The sequence below is a fragment of the Canis lupus genome, chromosome 9 (genome assembly GCF_011100685.1).
Source record: "Canis lupus familiaris isolate Mischka breed German Shepherd chromosome 9, alternate assembly UU_Cfam_GSD_1.0, whole genome shotgun sequence".
Classification (NCBI taxonomy): domain Eukaryota; kingdom Metazoa; phylum Chordata; class Mammalia; order Carnivora; family Canidae; genus Canis; species Canis lupus.
In genome coordinates this window covers 19757918-19772355 of record NC_049230.1, presented here as the reverse complement: position 1 = coordinate 19772355, position 14438 = coordinate 19757918, and the positions used below count along the sequence as shown (strand labels likewise).

Genomic DNA, 14438 nt, shown 5'->3' with positions numbered 1-14438 from the left:
ATAGCGCACGCGGCTCACTCGTTTCGGTGTCACAGGCACGACGCCTCCACTGGTACCTCGTGGCACCTAGGACCCACATCCTGGACCACTCAAACCCCCAGGTCAGGTCACGAGCTACCTCGGCCTTCCCTCAGTCCCACGAAGGAGGGAACGTAGGAAGGTGGCCGCTTCTGCCCTGGGGAAACGGAGGCCCAGGGGGTTAGGTAGATGCCCAGGGAGCCCTCCCGATGGGGCGGTAGGGAGGCCACCCGTTCAGGGCCCGGTCTCGGGTCCCAACTGGTGTCTGGAGCCCTTGGCAGGTGACGCCAGCCAGGCGCTTCTGGGCTCCCCACGCCCTGGCCCCAGCCAGCCTGTAGGGTCCCGCAGTGACGACGTGAGGAGCCTCCTGGGCCCTGGGACGACTCAGCGCCAGCCCCCGGCGCCAGCCCCACGCCCGGTTCCACGGCCCTCCCCCGAGGCGGGCCAAAGCGGGAAGCCGAGGGCGCCTGGCCCGCAGCCGGGTTCCGCCGCCCGCCGCGCCTCTAGGGCTCCGCGCGCGGAGGGGCGGGCCATTCAAATTAGGAAGGGCCTTGCGGGGCCGGCGACGACGCGACGACGGACGCATCGTTTGTCTTTTAAAAGGAAGAGACTTTACAAGGCCTCAGGAGAGCCTAGCGGCTAGTGCCGCCCGTGCCACGGTGGGAGAAGCGGGGGGAGCGGGACGTGGGCGGAGCGGGAGGCGAGTCACCGTGAGTGTAAGGTGGACGTCGTCGGGAGGGCGTGCGCGGGGGGGTGCGCGGCGGTATCGCTTCTCGGCCTTTTGGCTAAGATCAAGTGTAGTATCTGTTCTTATCAGTTTAATATCTGATACGTCCTCTATCCGAGGACAATATATTAAATGGATTTTTGGAGCAGGGAGATGGAATAGGAGCTTGCTCCGTCCACTCCGCGCATCGACCTGGTATTGCAGTACCTCCAGGAACGGTGCACCCCCTCGGGGAAACACTGGGTTGTCAAAGACAGAGCCTAAGTTCTCCGGAGCCGCGCTTACAGAGGCTCTTTGCTGTTCTCGGGGAGGGTTGGGAGCGGGGCTTAGCGCAAGAAAAAAGCTCAGGGCGAGACTCGAATCGAAGTTGACTTCTTGTTTTCTTTTTTTCTCCAGCTCTGCTAACCTCAGCCGCACTTTCACGGTTTGTGGGAGCAACTGACCGTTGTACTACTGTTTTTCTCTTTCTGGTTTAGGTTGTTCATTTCCCTAAAGCTGTTTTTAAGTTTTAGTTTTACCTTTTTTTTTTTTTTTTTTCCTTAAGTTTTCATTTACTTATGAAAAGCAGAGAGGGAGGGAGAGAGAGAGAGAGAGAAGAGAGGGAGAGAGAAGCAGGCTCCATGCAGGGAGCCTGACGTGGGACCCGATCTTGGATCCCCAGGATCACGTCCGGGGCTGAAGACGGCGCTAAACCGCTGAGCCACCCAGGCCTGCCCCCTTAAAACCCTTAAGACACCTGGGCGGTTCAGGGGTCGAGTGTCTGCCCTCATGAATCTAGGGCCTGATCCCAGAGTCCTGGGATCGAGGTCCGCAAAGGGCTCTCTGCAGGGAGCTTGCTTCTCCCTCTTCTTCCTCTGCTTAGGTCTCTACCTCTCTCCGTGTTTCTCATGAATAAAGAGAATATTTAAAATCAATAAGGGGGGATCCCTGGGTGGCGCAGCGGTTTGGCGCCTGCCTTTGGCCCAGGGCGCGATCCTGGAGATCGAGGATCGAATCCCACGTCGGGCTCCCGGTGCATGGAGCCTGCTTCTCCCTCTGCCTGTGTTGTGTCTCTGCCTCTCTCTCTCTCTCACTGTGTGCCTATCATAAAAAAAATATATATATATAAAATCAATAAAATCTTTTTAAAAAGGATCTCTTATAAAATTTGCCAGCAAGGAAAATACCTCGGCGTGAGGCAGATTTTGTCTCCTGTCTCATGAAGTTCTGTGGGTAGTCTGAATATAATTTAACAAAACAAGTAAATCAAATACATACGAATAGGATAAAACGTTTTTAGATGAACTGTTTTTTGTGTGCCTACAATGGAATGTTTCAGCTCTATTGTTTATTTAAGTAATCTCCACACCCAATGTGGGGCTGGAACCCGCCACCCAGAGATCAAGACTTGCATGCTCTACCAACTAAGCCAGCCAAGCACTCCTAGGTGAATTATCATTATTATTATTTGTATTTTTTTACTTTTTATTTTTTTACAATTCTATGTATTTATTTGAGATAGAGTGTGTGTGAGAGAGCATGAGCAGGGGGCAGAGGGAGAGGGAGAATCGGACTCTGCTGGGCAGGGAGCCTGACTCAGGCCTTGATCCCAGGACCCTGGGATCATGACCTGAGCTGAAAGCGGACGCTCAACCTAACTGACTCCGCCTGAAACCTTAAAGTTTTGCTAAGCTAAGCTAAGAGAGGAGTTACTTTCGTTAGATATCCGGATCACATCCAAATAAGATAATAAATGAAACATTGAAACATCGCTTACTGAACAAAAAAAGTGGCTTATCCGCTTTTTGCTTTTTTTCTTAAATAGAGGAATTGAATATATTTGGATCTATTAATAAACGTGTTTAGTGCCACAGTAAGAAATGTACATGAGAAAGCATGTGTTTCTAGAAATTACAAAAGGATAAATCTGCCAAGCCACAAAATGCTAAGATGGTTCACGGTGGCTTGCTTCTTAGTTTTCACTGGAAATTAAAGATTTCTAAGAGTTAAGCATCCTTGGGATCCCTGGGTGGCGCAGCGGTTTAGCGCCTGCCTTTGGCCCACGGCGGCGTGATCCTGGAGACCCGGGATCCAATCCCACGTCGGGTTCCGGGTGCATGGAGCCTGCTTTTCCCTCTGCCTATGTCTCTGCCTCTCTCTCTCTTTCTCTCTCTCTCTCTGTGTGTGTGTGACTATCATAAATAAATAAACATTTAAAATAAAAAAAAGTTTTATTTATTGATTTGTTGGAAGGGAAGGGAGGGGAGGGGCAGACGGCGAGAGAAATCTAAGCAGACTCCTGGCTGAAGACTCACCCCGCTGTGGGGCTTCATCTCACGATCCTGAGGTCACGACCTGAGCAGAAACCAACAGTCGGACGCAGCTGACTGTGCCATCCAGGTGCCCCCCACTTTGGATCTTAAACAATGGGCCAGACTCCCAACATTCTGCTCTTGGGAGCGTGTTTTCCAGCTTCTTAAATCAGTGCGTGCCAACGCAACCCCCGCCCCCCCCCCGCCCCCCCCGCCCCGCCCCGCGTCTCCCCGCCATGCCATATGCACCTGAGTCTGTTTCCGCGTCTAGTTAGCTCAAATCTCTTTCTGAAGCTCAGTTTTCCCATCTGTTAAGTGGAGATCATAAACCCTGACCCACGTCCTCACATGGTGGATGGGAATAAGGATCCACCGATAACCAAGATGTAAAACAACCAGCCAAGAGTAAGGGTCCCCTTAATTCTGTGAGAGGAGGAAGAGGAAGAAAGCTGAATGAAGATATTGGGCGGTGGTCCTTGGCAGCCTCGATTTCTTCAGGTGAAAAACATGATAGATAACATTTTCCCTTTGGGATTGTGGAAAGACCAAAACAGAAAACGAAGGGATTAGCTGGCACACAGTGGGTGCTAAATAATGGCAGGCAACTTGTGAAGCCCCGTTCTGGGTTCTGAGTCTCACTAGTATTACAGATCTAATCTAGCGGGACATGAAACTTGCTCTCCAGCACATAAGCCCTGCTATTTTAGTCCCAGGATCCTGAATATATTCGGGATGAGAGGCTGGGGGCAGGCGCTCTGTGGGCCCATGCATTGCCTTGACCACCACGAGTAACATCCTGGGCTTTCAGGCTTGGATCAACACCGACACGTGTCAAAGAAACGCAGTGTGACAGCTCCACGCTTCTTTGTTCGTCTCTCTCCAGGAGCATTAAGGCTTTTTTATTATCCCAGCCACAGTTCTTGGAGGCTCTGAGTCACTAACAACTTAAAAAGAAAAAACGAAACCTTGCCTCCTGTGTTCTGGGCACCCTCCTTTTCTCTGTCTGACCACCAGAAGATTGTGGAAACTGCTTTGCAGACTCTCCTCAGAGGTTCAGAAGGTAAAGGTGAGAGAAGAGCGGTGAGAAGATTGGGTTGCGTATATTGGTTGTGAGAGCTGAGATCCTAAAAACTATGTTTGCTGCTGCTCCCGTCTCTCTCCCTCAGTCATCAAGTCCTGTAGCAGAACGCTCGTCAACCCGTAAGGTACACGTGCGTTCCAGGAGAGTCTTGTTAAATACTCTGTGGCTCTGCATTTCCAACATGCTCATGGGACCCCGGTGCTGCTGGGGTAGGGACCACACTTTGAGCAGCAAGGTGGCAAACTGTCCCACCTCGAGTGATTTTTCTAAAGATTCTATTATTTTTTTAAAGATTATTTATCTATTTATTCACAAGAGACACAGAGACAGAGGCAGAGACATAGGCAGAGGGAGAAACAGGCTCCTCGCAGGGAGCCCGATGCAGAACTCGATCCCAGGATCCTAGGATCAAGACCTGAGACGAAGGGAGATGCCTAACCAACTGAGCCACCCAGGTGCCCCGATAAACCATTTTTTAAAGTATTTTAGGGCAGCCCCGGTGGCTCAGGGGTTTGGTGCCTGCCTTCGGCCCAGAGCGTGATACTGCAGACCCGGGATCGAGTCCCACGTCGGGCTCCCTGCATGGAGCCTGCTTCTCCCTGCTTCTCCCTGTGTCTCTGCCTCTGTGTGTGTGTGTGTGTGTGTGTGTGTGTGTGTGTGTTCTCATGAATAAATAAATAAAATTTTTTAAGAAAAATAAAGTATTTTATTTAAGGGCACCTGGGTAGCTCAGTGGTTGGACATCTGCCTTTGGCTCCGGGGGTGATCCCGGATCCTGGGACAGAGTCCCGCATCCGGCTCCTGGCGAGGAGCCAGCTTCTCCCTCTGCCGTCTCTGACACTCTTTATGTGTCTCTCACGAATAAATAAATAAAATCTTTTTCTTTAAGTATTTTATTTGTTTATTTTTCATTAGGCTCCACATCAGGCGTGGGACTTGAACTCATGACCTCGATATTAAGAGTCACGTGCTCGGAGGACCCAGCCAACCAGGTGCCCCCTAGAATAGGAAATCACTACTTCACGATGATAAATATTCCTTTTCCTTTTTTTTTTTCATGTACATTTTTTAAAAAAAATTATTTATGATAGTCACAGAGAGAGAGAGAGAGAGAGGGGCAGAGACACAGGCAGAGGGAGAAGCAGGCTCCATGCACCGGGAGCCCGATGTGGGATTCGATCCCGGGTCTCCAGGATCGCGCCCTGGGCCAAAGGCAGGCGCCAAACCGCTGCGCCACCCAGGGATCCCAAATATTCCTTTTCCTTGACAGAACATGCATATCTGCAATCCAAAGCACCTCATTCTAAGATGAAATGCTACAAAGCTAAATTGGCGAGCACAAGATGGCCTTAGGAGCGTGGAAGGGAGCGGAACTATACTAGAACCCAGGCAGAGTCATGATTACGACAGGCCCAGAGGTTGGCTAGTCACTTTCTATAGGTACGGGTCACATTATATAATATCTACTGATTCGTTTACTCAATGAAATATAGTCAGCGTATGCCACGTTCTGTTCGATGGAAGCGCTGGAGGTATAAATGTGCACCAAACAGAACAAGCTCCCCGTTCTAGAGCTTACATGCTATGAGGCTAAACGGCAATAAATAAATGTATAAAATGTCAAGTGACGCCGTGCTGTGGAATACAGGAAAGCCAGGTAAGGGAGAAGCAGGGGCCCTGGGTGGATGAGGGAAGATGAAGCACAGGACTCTCTGCCAGCTGTTGATAGTCTCCCTTTCCAGACGAGGAGGCTACAGAGAAAGGACCTGCCTGACAGGTTTTGGCCTGCGTCTGGTTCTCACCGATATACCGTATGCGGAACATGTGTCGTGGGCCACCTGGGTGGCTCAGCGGTTGAGCGTCAGTCAGTCTGTGGCCCAGGTGGTGATCCCGGGTCTTGGGATCGAGTCGTGCATGGGGCTCCTGGGAGGGAGCCCGTTCCTCCCCCCGCCTATGTCTCTGCCTCTCTCTCCCCCTCGGTCTCTCATACATACATACATACATACATGCATGCATGAAAGAATGAATGAATGAATGAATTGAATCTTAAAAAAAAGAAAGAAGCCTGTATCCTTACTGCTAATAATCATGTCTGATAAGTTGTCATCTCATCATCTCCCGGTTTAGAGATGTCAGATGGAAGGGTTGACGGAGGAGGCCAGGTGACTCGCTAGGTCCCACAGGTCCGCAGGGCTTAGCGCCCACGCACGCCAGCTCCACGCTCCGGGGCGCACCCGCCCCACCCCCCACCCCCGCCCGCGTCCCGTCGGCGGAGGCAGCGGGCAGAGGACCCCAGAGGACCCGTGTGTCAGCATCGGCAATGCTCAGTCTCCTCGTGGGCCTGACTCAGAAGAACCATTCCTCGTTTGTCGGCGCCCCCGGCTTCCTCGGCCTAGCCTGCCCCTTGCACTCGCCAAGCTGTGTGGTCTCGGGCCAGTTGCCTAACCTCTGCCTCCACCGCTCCTTCCCTCCTTCCGCAGGTAAACTCTGCAAGTTGGACGCGAAGAGAGCGCTGAGCGCAAGTCTGGCCCAGCCGAGGAGAAGCGTCTGGCTACGGTATAGCGCACGCGGCTCACTCGTTTCGGTGTCACAGGCACGACGCCTCCACTGGTACCTCGTGGCACCTAGGACCCACATCCTGGACCACTCAAACCCCCAGGTCAGGTCACGAGCTACCTCGGCCTTCCCTCAGTCCCACGAAGGAGGGAACGTAGGAAGGTGGCCGCTTCTGCCCTGGGGAAACGGAGGCCCAGGGGGTTAGGTAGATGCCCAGGGAGCCCTCCCGATGGGGCGGTAGGGAGGCCACCCGTTCAGGGCCCGGTCTCGGGTCCCAACTGGTGTCTGGAGCCCTTGGCAGGTGACGCCAGCCAGGCGCTTCTGGGCTCCCCACGCCCTGGCCCCAGCCAGCCTGTAGGGTCCCGCAGTGACGACGTGAGGAGCCTCCTGGGCCCTGGGACGACTCAGCGCCAGCCCCCGGCGCCAGCCCCACGCCCGGTTCCACGGCCCTCCCCCGAGGCGGGCCAAAGCGGGAAGCCGAGGGCGCCTGGCCCGCAGCCGGGTTCCGCCGCCCGCCGCGCCTCTAGGGCTCCGCGCGCGGAGGGGCGGGCCATTCAAATTAGGAAGGGCCTTGCGGGGCCGGCGACGACGCGACGACGGACGCATCGTTTGTCTTTTAAAAGGAAGAGACTTTACAAGGCCTCAGGAGAGCCTAGCGGCTAGTGCCGCCCGTGCCACGGTGGGAGAAGCGGGGGGAGCGGGACGTGGGCGGAGCGGGAGGCGAGTCACCGTGAGTGTAAGGTGGACGTCGTCGGGAGGGCGTGCGCGGGGGGGTGCGCGGCGGTATCGCTTCTCGGCCTTTTGGCTAAGATCAAGTGTAGTATCTGTTCTTATCAGTTTAATATCTGATACGTCCTCTATCCGAGGACAATATATTAAATGGATTTTTGGAGCAGGGAGATGGAATAGGAGCTTGCTCCGTCCACTCCGCGCATCGACCTGGTATTGCAGTACCTCCAGGAACGGTGCACCCCCTCGGGGAAACACTGGGTTGTCAAAGACAGAGCCTAAGTTCTCCGGAGCCGCGCTTACAGAGGCTCTTTGCTGTTCTCGGGGAGGGTTGGGAGCGGGGCTTAGCGCAAGAAAAAAGCTCAGGGCGAGACTCGAATCGAAGTTGACTTCTTGTTTTCTTTTTTTCTCCAGCTCTGCTAACCTCAGCCGCACTTTCACGGTTTGTGGGAGCAACTGACCGTTGTACTACTGTTTTTCTCTTTCTGGTTTAGGTTGTTCATTTCCCTAAAGCTGTTTTTAAGTTTTAGTTTTACCTTTTTTTTTTTTTTTTTTTTCCTTAAGTTTTCATTTACTTATGAAAAGCAGAGAGGGAGGGAGAGAGAGAGAGAGAGAGAAGAGAGGGAGAGAGAAGCAGGCTCCATGCAGGGAGCCTGACGTGGGACCCGATCTTGGATCCCCAGGATCACGTCCGGGGCTGAAGACGGCGCTAAACCGCTGAGCCACCCAGGCCTGCCCCCTTAAAACCCTTAAGACACCTGGGCGGTTCAGGGGTCGAGTGTCTGCCCTCATGAATCTAGGGCCTGATCCCAGAGTCCTGGGATCGAGGTCCGCAAAGGGCTCTCTGCAGGGAGCTTGCTTCTCCCTCTTCTTCCTCTGCTTAGGTCTCTACCTCTCTCCGTGTTTCTCATGAATAAAGAGAATATTTAAAATCAATAAGGGGGGATCCCTGGGTGGCGCAGCGGTTTGGCGCCTGCCTTTGGCCCAGGGCGCGATCCTGGAGATCGAGGATCGAATCCCACGTCGGGCTCCCGGTGCATGGAGCCTGCTTCTCCCTCTGCCTGTGTTGTGTCTCTGCCTCTCTCTCTCTCTCACTGTGTGCCTATCATAAAAAAAATATATATATATAAAATCAATAAAATCTTTTTAAAAAGGATCTCTTATAAAATTTGCCAGCAAGGAAAATACCTCGGCGTGAGGCAGATTTTGTCTCCTGTCTCATGAAGTTCTGTGGGTAGTCTGAATATAATTTAACAAAACAAGTAAATCAAATACATACGAATAGGATAAAACGTTTTTAGATGAACTGTTTTTTGTGTGCCTACAATGGAATGTTTCAGCTCTATTGTTTATTTAAGTAATCTCCACACCCAATGTGGGGCTGGAACCCGCCACCCAGAGATCAAGACTTGCATGCTCTACCAACTAAGCCAGCCAAGCACTCCTAGGTGAATTATCATTATTATTATTTGTATTTTTTTACTTTTTATTTTTTTACAATTCTATGTATTTATTTGAGATAGAGTGTGTGTGAGAGAGCATGAGCAGGGGGCAGAGGGAGAGGGAGAATCGGACTCTGCTGGGCAGGGAGCCTGACTCAGGCCTTGATCCCAGGACCCTGGGATCATGACCTGAGCTGAAAGCGGACGCTCAACCTAACTGACTCCGCCTGAAACCTTAAAGTTTTGCTAAGCTAAGCTAAGAGAGGAGTTACTTTCGTTAGATATCCGGATCACATCCAAATAAGATAATAAATGAAACATTGAAACATCGCTTACTGAACAAAAAAAGTGGCTTATCCGCTTTTTGCTTTTTTTCTTAAATAGAGGAATTGAATATATTTGGATCTATTAATAAACGTGTTTAGTGCCACAGTAAGAAATGTACATGAGAAAGCATGTGTTTCTAGAAATTACAAAAGGATAAATCTGCCAAGCCACAAAATGCTAAGATGGTTCACGGTGGCTTGCTTCTTAGTTTTCACTGGAAATTAAAGATTTCTAAGAGTTAAGCATCCTTGGGATCCCTGGGTGGCGCAGCGGTTTAGCGCCTGCCTTTGGCCCACGGCGGCGTGATCCTGGAGACCCGGGATCCAATCCCACGTCGGGTTCCGGGTGCATGGAGCCTGCTTTTCCCTCTGCCTATGTCTCTGCCTCTCTCTCTCTTTCTCTCTCTCTCTCTGTGTGTGTGTGACTATCATAAATAAATAAACATTTAAAATAAAAAAAAGTTTTATTTATTGATTTGTTGGAAGGGAAGGGAGGGGAGGGGCAGACGGCGAGAGAAATCTAAGCAGACTCCTGGCTGAAGACTCACCCCGCTGTGGGGCTTCATCTCACGATCCTGAGGTCACGACCTGAGCAGAAACCAACAGTCGGACGCAGCTGACTGTGCCATCCAGGTGCCCCCCACTTTGGATCTTAAACAATGGGCCAGACTCCCAACATTCTGCTCTTGGGAGCGTGTTTTCCAGCTTCTTAAATCAGTGCGTGCCAACGCAACCCCCGCCCCCCCCCGCCCCCCCCCGCCCCGCCCCGCGTCTCCCCGCCATGCCATATGCACCTGAGTCTGTTTCCGCGTCTAGTTAGCTCAAATCTCTTTCTGAAGCTCAGTTTTCCCATCTGTTAAGTGGAGATCATAAACCCTGACCCACGTCCTCACATGGTGGATGGGAATAAGGATCCACCGATAACCAAGATGTAAAACAACCAGCCAAGAGTAAGGGTCCCCTTAATTCTGTGAGAGGAGGAAGAGGAAGAAAGCTGAATGAAGATATTGGGCGGTGGTCCTTGGCAGCCTCGATTTCTTCAGGTGAAAAACATGATAGATAACATTTTCCCTTTGGGATTGTGGAAAGACCAAAACAGAAAACGAAGGGATTAGCTGGCACACAGTGGGTGCTAAATAATGGCAGGCAACTTGTGAAGCCCCGTTCTGGGTTCTGAGTCTCACTAGTATTACAGATCTAATCTAGCGGGACATGAAACTTGCTCTCCAGCACATAAGCCCTGCTATTTTAGTCCCAGGATCCTGAATATATTCGGGATGAGAGGCTGGGGGCAGGCGCTCTGTGGGCCCATGCATTGCCTTGACCACCACGAGTAACATCCTGGGCTTTCAGGCTTGGATCAACACCGACACGTGTCAAAGAAACGCAGTGTGACAGCTCCACGCTTCTTTGTTCGTCTCTCTCCAGGAGCATTAAGGCTTTTTTATTATCCCAGCCACAGTTCTTGGAGGCTCTGAGTCACTAACAACTTAAAAAGAAAAAACGAAACCTTGCCTCCTGTGTTCTGGGCACCCTCCTTTTCTCTGTCTGACCACCAGAAGATTGTGGAAACTGCTTTGCAGACTCTCCTCAGAGGTTCAGAAGGTAAAGGTGAGAGAAGAGCGGTGAGAAGATTGGGTTGCGTATATTGGTTGTGAGAGCTGAGATCCTAAAAACTATGTTTGCTGCTGCTCCCGTCTCTCTCCCTCAGTCATCAAGTCCTGTAGCAGAACGCTCGTCAACCCGTAAGGTACACGTGCGTTCCAGGAGAGTCTTGTTAAATACTCTGTGGCTCTGCATTTCCAACATGCTCATGGGACCCCCGGTGCTGCTGGGGTAGGGACCACACTTTGAGCAGCAAGGTGGCAAACTGTCCCACCTCGAGTGATTTTTCTAAAGATTCTATTATTTTTTTAAAGATTATTTATCTATTTATTCACAAGAGACACAGAGACAGAGGCAGAGACATAGGCAGAGGGAGAAACAGGCTCCTCGCAGGGAGCCCGATGCAGAACTCGATCCCAGGATCCTAGGATCAAGACCTGAGACGAAGGGAGATGCCTAACCAACTGAGCCACCCAGGTGCCCCGATAAACCATTTTTTAAAGTATTTTAGGGCAGCCCCGGTGGCTCAGGGGTTTGGTGCCTGCCTTCGGCCCAGAGCGTGATACTGCAGACCCGGGATCGAGTCCCACGTCGGGCTCCCTGCATGGAGCCTGCTTCTCCCTGCTTCTCCCTGTGTCTCTGCCTCTGTGTGTGTGTGTGTGTGTGTGTGTGTGTGTGTGTTCTCATGAATAAATAAATAAAATTTTTAAGAAAAATAAAGTATTTTATTTAAGGGCACCTGGGTAGCTCAGTGGTTGGACATCTGCCTTTGGCTCCGGGGGTGATCCCGGATCCTGGGACAGAGTCCCGCATCCGGCTCCTGGCGAGGAGCCAGCTTCTCCCTCTGCCGTCTCTGACACTCTTTATGTGTCTCTCACGAATAAATAAATAAAATCTTTTTCTTTAAGTATTTTATTTGTTTATTTTTCATTAGGCTCCACATCAGGCGTGGGACTTGAACTCATGACCTCGATATTAAGAGTCACGTGCTCGGAGGACCCAGCCAACCAGGTGCCCCCTAGAATAGGAAATCACTACTTCACGATGATAAATATTCCTTTTCCTTTTTTTTTTCATGTACATTTTTTAAAAAAAATTATTTATGATAGTCACAGAGAGAGAGAGAGAGAGAGGGGCAGAGACACAGGCAGAGGGAGAAGCAGGCTCCATGCACCGGGAGCCCGATGTGGGATTCGATCCCGGGTCTCCAGGATCGCGCCCTGGGCCAAAGGCAGGCGCCAAACCGCTGCGCCACCCAGGGATCCCAAATATTCCTTTTCCTTGACAGAACATGCATATCTGCAATCCAAAGCACCTCATTCTAAGATGAAATGCTACAAAGCTAAATTGGCGAGCACAAGATGGCCTTAGGAGCGTGGAAGGGAGCGGAACTATACTAGAACCCAGGCAGAGTCATGATTACGACAGGCCCAGAGGTTGGCTAGTCACTTTCTATAGGTACGGGTCACATTATATAATATCTACTGATTCGTTTACTCAATGAAATATAGTCAGCGTATGCCACGTTCTGTTCGATGGAAGCGCTGGAGGTATAAATGTGCACCAAACAGAACAAGCTCCCCGTTCTAGAGCTTACATGCTATGAGGCTAAACGGCAATAAATAAATGTATAAAATGTCAAGTGACGCCGTGCTGTGGAATACAGGAAAGCCAGGTAAGGGAGAAGCAGGGGCCCTGGGTGGATGAGGGAAGATGAAGCACAGGACTCTCTGCCAGCTGTTGATAGTCTCCCTTTCCAGACGAGGAGGCTACAGAGAAAGGACCTGCCTGACAGGTTTTGGCCTGCGTCTGGTTCTCACCGATATACCGTATGCGGAACATGTGTCGTGGGCCACCTGGGTGGCTCAGCGGTTGAGCGTCAGTCAGTCTGTGGCCCAGGTGGTGATCCCGGGTCTTGGGATCGAGTCGTGCATGGGGCTCCTGGGAGGGAGCCCGTTCCTCCCCCCGCCTATGTCTCTGCCTCTCTCTCCCCCTCGGTCTCTCATACATACATACATACATACATACATGCATGAAAGAATGAATGAATGAATTGAATCTTAAAAAAAAGAAAGAAGCCTGTATCCTTACTGCTAATAATCATGTCTGATAAGTTGTCATCTCATCATCTCCCGGTTTAGAGATGTCAGATGGAAGGGTTGACGGAGGAGGCCAGGTGACTCGCTAGGTCCCACAGGTCCGCAGGGCTTAGCGCCCACGCACGCCAGCTCCACGCTCCGGGGCGCACCCGCCCCACCCCCCACCCCCGCCCGCGTCCCGTCGGCGGAGGCAGCGGGCAGAGGACCCCAGAGGACCCGTGTGTCAGCATCGGCAATGCTCAGTCTCCTCGTGGGCCTGACTCAGAAGAACCATTCCTCGTTTGTCGGCGCCCCCGGCTTCCTCGGCCTAGCCTGCCCCTTGCACTCGCCAAGCTGTGTGGTCTCGGGCCAGTTGCCTAACCTCTGCCTCCACCGCTCCTTCCCTCCTTCCGCAGGTAAACTCTGCAAGTTGGACGCGAAGAGAGCGCTGAGCGCAAGTCTGGCCCAGCCGAGGAGAAGCGTCTGGCTACGGTATAGCGCACGCGGCTCACTCGTTTCGGTGTCACAGCACGACGCCTCCACCTGGTACCACTCGTGGCACCTAGGACCCACATCCTGGACCATCAAACCCCCAGGTCAGGTCACGAGCTACCTCGGCCTTCCCTCAGTCCCACGAAGAGGGAACTGAGGAAGGTGCCGCGTCTTGCCCTGGGGAAAACGGAGGCCCAGGGGGTTAGGTAGATGCCCAGGGAGCCCTCCCGATGGGGCGGTAGGGAGGCCACCCGTTCAGGGCCCGTCTCGGGTCCAACTGGTGTCTGGAGCCCTTGGCAGGTGACGCCAGCCAGGCGCTTCTGGGCTCCCCACGCCCTGGCCCCAGCCAGCCTGTAGGGGTCACCGCAGTGACGACGTGAGGAGCCTCCTGGGCCCTGGACGACTCAGCGCCAGCCCCCGGCCGCCACCCACGCACCGGTCCACGGCCCTCCCCCGAGCGGGCAAAGCGGGAAGCCGAGGGCGCCTGGCCCGCAGCCGGGTTCCGCCGCCCGCCGCGCCTCTAGGGCTCCGCGCGCGAGGGGCGGGCCATTCAATTAGGAAGGGCCTTGCGGGGCCGGCGACGACGCGACGGACGGACGCATCGTTTGTCTTTTAAAGGAAGAGACTTTACAAGGCCTCAGGAGAGCCTAGCGGCTAGTGCCGCCGTGCCACGGTGGGAGAAGCGGGGGGAGCGGACGTGGGCGGAGCGGGAGGCGAGTCACCGTGAGTGTAAGGTGGACGTCGTCGGGAGGGCGTGCGCGGGGGGGTGCGCGGCGGTATCGCTTCTCGGCCTTTTGGCTAAGATCAAGTGTAGTATCTGTTCTTATCAGTTTAATATCTGATACGTCCTCTATCCGAGGACAATATATTAAATGGATTTTTGGAGCAGGGAGATGGAATAGGAGCTTGCTCCGTCCACTCCGCGCATCGACCTGGTATTGCAGTACCTCCAGGAACGGTGCACCCCCTCGGGGAAACACTGGGTTGTCAAAGACAGAGCCTAAGTTCTCCGGAGCCGCGCTTACAGAGGCTCTTTGCTGTTCTCGGGGAGGGTTGGGAGCGGGGCTTAGCGCAAGAAAAAAGCTCAGGGCGA

At 52.7% G+C, this 14438-nt stretch overlaps 3 non-coding genes across 3 annotated transcripts; all 3 read left to right on the top strand.

Annotated features, from left to right (window-relative positions):
* Positions 1 to 783: 783 nt before the first annotated feature.
* Positions 784 to 974, top strand: LOC119873495. Its single transcript, XR_005365105.1, has one exon. It is a non-coding gene; the product is annotated as a U2 spliceosomal RNA (small nuclear RNA).
* Positions 975 to 7458: 6484 nt separating this feature from the next.
* On the top strand, positions 7459 to 7649 carry LOC119876686. The gene has a single exon (XR_005365103.1). It is a non-coding gene; the product is annotated as a U2 spliceosomal RNA (small nuclear RNA).
* A 6474-nt stretch (positions 7650 to 14123) lies between these two features.
* LOC119876685 lies at positions 14124 to 14314 on the top strand. The gene has a single exon (XR_005365102.1). It is a non-coding gene; the product is annotated as a U2 spliceosomal RNA (small nuclear RNA).
* Positions 14315 to 14438: the final 124 nt, after the last annotated feature.